The sequence below is a fragment of the Babylonia areolata genome, chromosome 8, assembly GCF_041734735.1.
Source record: "Babylonia areolata isolate BAREFJ2019XMU chromosome 8, ASM4173473v1, whole genome shotgun sequence".
NCBI lineage: Eukaryota > Metazoa > Mollusca > Gastropoda > Neogastropoda > Buccinidae > Babylonia > Babylonia areolata.
In genome coordinates, this window is record NC_134883.1 from 38,685,941 (window position 1) to 38,693,440 (window position 7,500).

Consider the following 7,500-nt stretch of genomic DNA (forward strand, 5'->3'; position numbering starts at 1 on the left):
ACTACAGAAGGACGAGAAAAGCTGACAGTCCACACAGCACACCAAACACTGCCTGACAACCTGCAGTGCGCACAGACACGTTGTCAACAGACTGGAGTGTGGCAGGTCTTGATGCACTGATCGCTTTGATCATGAAGACGCTGTTTCTTCAGAAATTTTGCTATGGTTTAAGATGTGTGTTTATTTCTGTGTGTGTCTTGTCACTCGAATTATAAATCGGATGAGATACTCCTGTACTACCATGCATCGGAAGAAAGATGTGCGTGCCAGTGTTTTGACTTAGTATAGCATATGTATGAAACCAGTGTTGAGTTCAAGTTCTTGTTGTCTCCATCCCCCATTGTATGTATTGTTGCCTAAGAACAATGTATAGTAAACTACTTCTGAGTTCTCTTTCTTTCTCTCGCGTAAATGCTCATCTCATGACCCTGGTAAAGTACAAGTTCTTTTCGTTTCGTTACGTTTTGTCTTGTTCTCTCTGACACTACCTGTAGACTTTACCTACATTCAGTCTTTCGTTTCAGTGCCTTGATGTATTTCTCTCTTTTATGTTCCTCATCCTCTCTCCTTCCGCTTCCTCTATCCCTGCACCCCCTCCCCCCCAACCCCCACCCTCACCACGCCCCATCCTCATACCAGTTCTGGTGGGTGGAATGGCGGGGTATCTCAGAGAGAAGTGAAGTGCAAGGAAATCATTTCACAGACAGATACACATGTCAAGACGTGTCAGACTGCCAGGCTGATCGACATTACAATTGCAGACAGACAGACAGACAGACAGCCCAACAGACAGACAGACAGACCAACAGACAAACAAAACGACAAGCAGAAAAATAGTCAACAGATGTCAACTTCATATTTTCACACGAATACCAACATGAATTAAACCCCTTCCGGGTTAAAAAAAAGAAAGAAATTTATTTCAGACAGATGGATAAATACAAAGACAAACAGAAAATAAATCAACAGAATGTGAATGAAAACAGATATCACATATTTTCACATATATATAGGTCAAACCACTTTTCACATATCAACAAAAATCCCTGAAAAAGACCAACAACCAGACATTGTTGTTCTTTTTAATCCGGACCTCTTCCTCTTCCTCCTAATTCCCCCCCCCCCTGCCCCCCATCCCCCCTCATCATCACCCCATCCACCCCTCTCCTAACCCCCCCATGCCCCTCATCATCACCCCATCCACCCCTCTCCTAACCTCCCCCCCCCATCCCCCTCATCATCACCCCATCCACCCCTCTCCTAACCCCCACCATCCCCCTCATCATCACCCCATCCACCCCTCTCCTAACCCCCCCATACCCCCTCATCATCACCCCATCCACCCCTCTCCTAACCCCCCATCCCCCTCATCATCACCCCATCCACCCCTCTCCTAAACCCCCCCCCATCTCCCTCATCATCACCCCATCCACCCCTCTCCTAACCCCCACCATCCCCCTCATCATCACCCCATCCACCCCTCTCCTAACCCCCCCCATCTCCCTCATCATCACCCCATCCACCCCTCTCTTAACCCCCCCATCCCCTCATCATCACCCCATCCACCCCTCTCTTAACCCCCACCATCCCCCTCATCATCACCCCATCCACCCCTCTCCTAACCCCCCCATCCCCCTCATCATCACCCCATCCACCCCTCTCCTAACCCCCACCATCCCCCTCATCATCACCCCATCCACCCCTCTCCTAACCCCCCCATCCCCCTCATCATCACCCCATCTACCCCTCTCCTAACCCCCCACCATCTCCCTCATCATCACCCCATCCACCCCTCTCCTAACCCCCCATCCCCCTCATCATCACCCCATCCACCCCTCTCCTAACCCCCCCCCCCCATCTCCATCATCATCACCCCATCCACCCCTCTCCTAACCCCCCCATCCCCCTCATCATCACCCCATCCACCCCTCTCCTAACCCCCCCCCATCTCCCTCATCATCACCCCATCCACCCCTCTCCTAACCCCCCCATCCCCCTCATCATCACCCCATCCACCCCTCTCCTAACCCCCCATCCCCCTCATCATCACCCCATCCACCCCTCTCCTAACCCCCCCCATCTCCCTCATCATCACCCCATCCACCCCTCTCCTAACCCCCCCCCCATCTCCCTCATCATCACCCCATCCACCCCTCTCCTAACCCCCCCATCCCCCTCATCATCACCCCATCCACCCCTCTCCTAACCCCCCCATCCCCCTCATCATCACCCCATCCACCCCTCTCCTAACCCCCCCATCCCCCTCATCATCACCCCATCCACCCCTCTCCTAACCCCCCCCCCCATCTCCCTCATCATCACCCCATCCACCCCTCTCCTAACCCCCCCATCCCCCTCATCATCACCCCATCCACCCCTCTCCTACCCCCCCATCTCCCTCATCATCACCCCATCCACCCCTCTCCTAACCCCCCCATCCCCCTCATCATCACCCCATCCACCCCTCTCCTAACCCCCCATCCCCCTCATCATCACCCCATCCACCCCTCTCCTAACCCCCCATCCCCCTCATCATCACCCCATCCACCCCTCTCCTAACCCCCCCCATACCCCCTCATCATCACCCCATCCACCCCTCTCCTAACCCCCCATCCCCCTCATCATCACCCCATCCACCCCTCTCCTAACCCCCCCCCCCATCCCCCTCATCATCACCCCATCCACCCCTCTCCTAACCCCCCCATCCCCCTCATCATCACCCCATCCACCCCTCTCCTAACCCCCCCCCCCCCATCTCCCTCATCATCACCCCATCCACCCCTCTCCTAACCCCCCCATCCCCCTCATCATCACCCCATCCACCCCTCTCCTAACCCCACCATCCCCCTCATCATCACCCCATCCACCCCTCTCCTAACCCCCACCATCCCCCTCATCATCACCCCATCCACCCCTCTCCTAAGCCCACCATCCCCCTTATCATCACCCCATCCACCCCTCTCCTAACTCCACCATCCCCGTCATCATCACCCCATCCACCCCTCTCCTAAACCCCCATCCCCCTCATCATCACCCCATCCACCCCTCTCCTAAACCCCCCCATCCCCCTCATCATCACCCCATCCACCCCTCTCCTAACCCCCCCCCATCCCCCTCATCATCACCCCATCCACCCCTCTCCTAACCCCACCATCCCCCTCATCATCACCCCATCCACCCCTCTCCTAACCCCACCATCCCCCTCATCATCACCCCATCCACCCCTCTCCTAACCCCCACCATCCCCCTCATCATCACCCCATCAACCCCTCCCGTCCAAGTGACTCGCCCCTAATCTACTTTACTCACAGCACGACTCGCTGCACCGTCAGCAATAATTACACAATGCGTTTACCAGTCACCATGACAACAGGCACCGTGACACCCCCGACTCGGATCAGAACTGAATTGTTCGTGAAGCTGGATAGCTGTGCTGCACATGCCTACTACTGCTACTCCTACTACAACTACTACCGCTGCTGCTGCTGCTGCTGCTGCTATTGCTGCGTAACGAGATGTCGAAGACGAAAGTGAGGGCGATGGTGGGGGATGAGGAGGCTGGTTGGGGTGAGAGTGGAATCAAAAAGGGAGGGAAGGGAGAAAAGGAGTGGAGGGGGGGAGGGGAAGAAGGGAGGAAAGAAAAAGGAAAGGAGGAGTGCCGACGGACCGTTTGTAATGTAAATAATTGTGGAGGGGAAGAAGGGGGAGAGAGGGGGGGGGGGAGACGAGAGTTTATTGCGTCTGTTGCTCTCCTCGGGAAGATCCAATGAAGCGGATTTCCTGCATGTGAATGCCGCCAGCCCAAGAACGTGATCAAATGACGTTCGTATTGTTTGGGGGTGGGGGTGGGGGTGTGTGCGTGTGTGTGGGGGTGGGGGTGTTGAGAGGGGTGGGGGTGTTGAGAGGGGTGGGTGTGTGTGTGTAGAGAAATGACACAGCGGCCCACAAAAAAGAGAGACACAGGTGGTCAGGGGTGGGCGGCTTGGGTTGGTGGGGGGCGGACGTGGAGAGACCAGTGGATGGTGAGAAAGAGAGAGAAGGGGGAGAAGTTAGGAAGGGGGGTGGGGGAGAAGATGAGGGAGGGATGAGGGTGACGGAGGCAGAAGGGAGAGAGTGGGAGAGGGAACTAAGATGGAGATAGAGAGATACAGAGAGAGACGGTGACAGGGGGATTGAGAGAGACCGAGAGTCAGAACAAAGCGATGGAATTATGTTTGTACCGAGTGGACATGACACAGCCAATGAGGAACAGGGTCAGACTGACTGAGGGGGAGAAAGAGGGGACAGGGGGAATAAGTGGAGGAGGGGGGGGGGGCGAGGGGTTGGAGGGAACGAGAGACAGAGACAGAGAGGGGTCTAGCATATGGATGGACCAGTTCTTGTGAGAAGTACAGTCACGTATGGATGAGCGTGAGAGAAAAGTAGTAGTAGAAGAAGAAGAAGAAGAAGAAGAAGAAGAAGAACAACAACAACAACAACAACAACAACAACAACAACAACAAGACGAACAAGAACAACAACAAGACGAATAAGAACAAGACGAACAAGAACAAGACAAACAAGAACAAGGCGAACAAGAACAACAGCAAGACGAACAAGAACAAGACGAACAAGAGCAAAATGAACAAGAACAGCAAGACGAACAAGAACAAGAACAAGACGATCAAGAACAAGACGAACAAGAACAAGACGAACAAGAACAACAGCAAGACGAACAAGAACGAGACGAACAAGAACAGCAAGACGAACAAGAACAAGACGAACAAGAACAAGACAAACAAGAACAAGGCGAACAAGAACAACAGCAAGACGAACAAGAACAAGACGAACAAGAGCAAGAACAAGACGATCAAGAACAAGACGAACAAGAACAACAGCAAGACGAACAAGAACGAGACGAACAAGAACAACAGCAAGACGAACAAGAACAAGACGAACAAGAACAAGACAAACAAGAACAAGGCGAACAAGAACAACAGCAAGACGAACAAGAACAAGACGAACAAGAGCAAGAACAAGACGATCAAGAACAAGACGAACAAGAACAACAGCAAGACGAACAAGAACGAGACGAACAAGAACAACAGCAAGACGAACAAGAAGAAAACGAACAAGAACAAGACGAACAAGAACAAGAGCAAGACGAACAAGAACGAGACGAACAAGAACAACAGCAAGACGAACGAGAACAAGAACAAGACGAACAAGAACAAGAGCAAAATGAACAAGGACAAGAAATTGCCAAAAAAGTCAGACACGGTCTGTAGTTTCCATAGTATGAGGTATATATAAACTCTCTCTCTGTCCATCTGTCTCTCTCCCTCTCTCTCTGTCAGATTCACTCTCTGTGTCTGTCTCTTCCCCTTCTCTCTCTCTCTCTGTCCCTCTCTCTCTCCCTCTCTCCGTCAGATTCTCTCTCTGTGTCTATCTGTCTCTGTCTCTTCCCCTTCTCTCTCTCTCTCTGTCCCTCTCTTTCTCTCTCTCTCTGTCGCTCTCTCTGTCCCCCTCTATCTCTGTCGCTCTCTCTCTCTCTGTCCCTCTCTCTCTTTCTTCTTCCCACTCTCTCTCTCTCTCTCTGTCCCCCCCCCCTCTCTCTCTCTCTCTCTCTGTCCCTTTCTCCGTCAGATTCTCTCTCTGTGTCTATCTCTGTCTCTCTGTGTCTCCCCCCCCCCTCTCTCTCTCTCTCTCTCTGTCCCTTTCTCCGTCAGATTCTCTCTCTGTGTCTATCTCTGTCTCTCTGTGTCTCCCCCCCCCCCTCTCTCTCTCTCTCTCTGTCCCTTTCTCCGTCAGATTCTCTCTCTGTGTCTGTCTCTCTGTGTCTCCCCCCCCCCCTCTCTCTCTCTCTGTCCCTCTCTCTCTCTCTCTCTCTCTCTCTCTCTGCCGCCCCCTTCTTTCTCTCTCTCTCTCTCCCTCTCTCTCTCCCCCTTCTTTCTTTCCCTCTCTCTCTCTCTCTCTGTCTCTGTCTCTCTCTGAAGGCAGCACAGTCCACCCTCACCCAGGAACTCAGACGCTGTCTTGGGCCTGGCCATGAACCTCCTCACGGCCTCCGCGTAGTCTTTCCGGCGCAAGAACAAGACGAACAAGAACAAGGACAAGGCGATCAAGAACAAGAACAAGACGAACAAGGACAAGAACAAGGCGATCAAGAACAAGAACAAGACGAACAAGGACAAGGCGATCAAGAACAAGACGAACAAGGACAAGGCGATCAAGAACAAGACGAACAAGAACAAGAACAGGACGAACAAGAACAAGACGAACAAGGACAAGGCGAACAAGAACAAGACGAACAAGAACAAGAACAGGACGAACAAGAACAAGAACAGGACGAACAAGAACAAGAACAAGACGAACAAGAACAAGGCGAACAAGAACAAGACGAACAAGAACAAGAGCAAGACGAACAACACGAACAAGAGCAAGACGAATAAGAAAAAGACGAACTAGAACCAGACGAACAAGAACAAGGACAAGACGAACAAGACGAATAAGAAAAAGACGAACAAGAACAAGACGAACAAGGACAAGGCGAACAAGAACAAGACGAACAAGACTAACAAGAACAAGACGAACAAGAACAAGACTAACAAGAACAAGAACAAGACGAGCAAGAACAAGACGAACAAGAACAAGACGAACACGAAGAACAAAAGGGACAAGAATAAGAACAAGAACAAGAAGACATCGGACAGAGGGGGTGAGGAAAACTACACGCAAGAAACACAAGGGGCGGGACAAAACAAATATACAGGCAGAAGGAAATAAAAAGAAAAATAAGGAAATATAAAAAAAAGAGAGAGTGGGGGTTGACAGAGATTTGGAAGACACACACACACACACACACACACACACACACACACACACACACACACAGCCAGACAGCCAGCCAGCCAGCAAGACAGCCAGACAACCAGCCAGCACGTAGAGAGCACTGTAGGGATAAGTGGCCGGTCACATTTCTTTTCACAAAGCCATGAGTAATGGACATTCCCAGAGAAGGTATGACTTGTGTTTATTTTCCTTTCTTTCTCTCATTCTTCTTCCTTTTCCATCCGCTACCCGTCGGCCTTACTCCTGGTTTCTTTCGTTTACCTCTTTTGTTTCTTTTTGCCTTCTTTCTCTCCTTTAGTTCCCTCTGTATTTCTTTCTTTTTTTTTTCTTCATTGCTGCATTCGTTCTTCCCTTTCTGTTCTTTTCTTTCTTCCTTCGATCTTTGTCAGGTTTCCATCTATTCCTGCAAATTGCCATTTAGTGTTTCTCATGGAAAGTATATAGCTTCAGGGACATGGAGAGAGAGAGAGAGAGAGAGAGAGAGAGAGAGAGAGAGAGATGGACAGGGCAAGAGAGACAGAGACTAGGGAGATAGAAAAACAGAGAAGGATGGGCAAAGAGACGGGGTTTCAAAGACAGAAAGATGGAGAAAGACGGGGTGGAGAGAGATGGAAAGAAAGAGAGGGACAGGGAGAGAGATGGGGATAGGGCTAGAGAGACAGAGACTAG

General features: G+C 51.4%; 1 protein-coding gene across 5 annotated transcripts in view; it reads right to left on the reverse strand.

Annotated features, from left to right (window-relative positions):
* Window positions 1-7,500, reverse strand: part of LOC143284780 (uncharacterized) — a 124,863-nt gene that overhangs the window by 8,766 nt on the left and 108,597 nt on the right. The window lies entirely within an intron of this gene.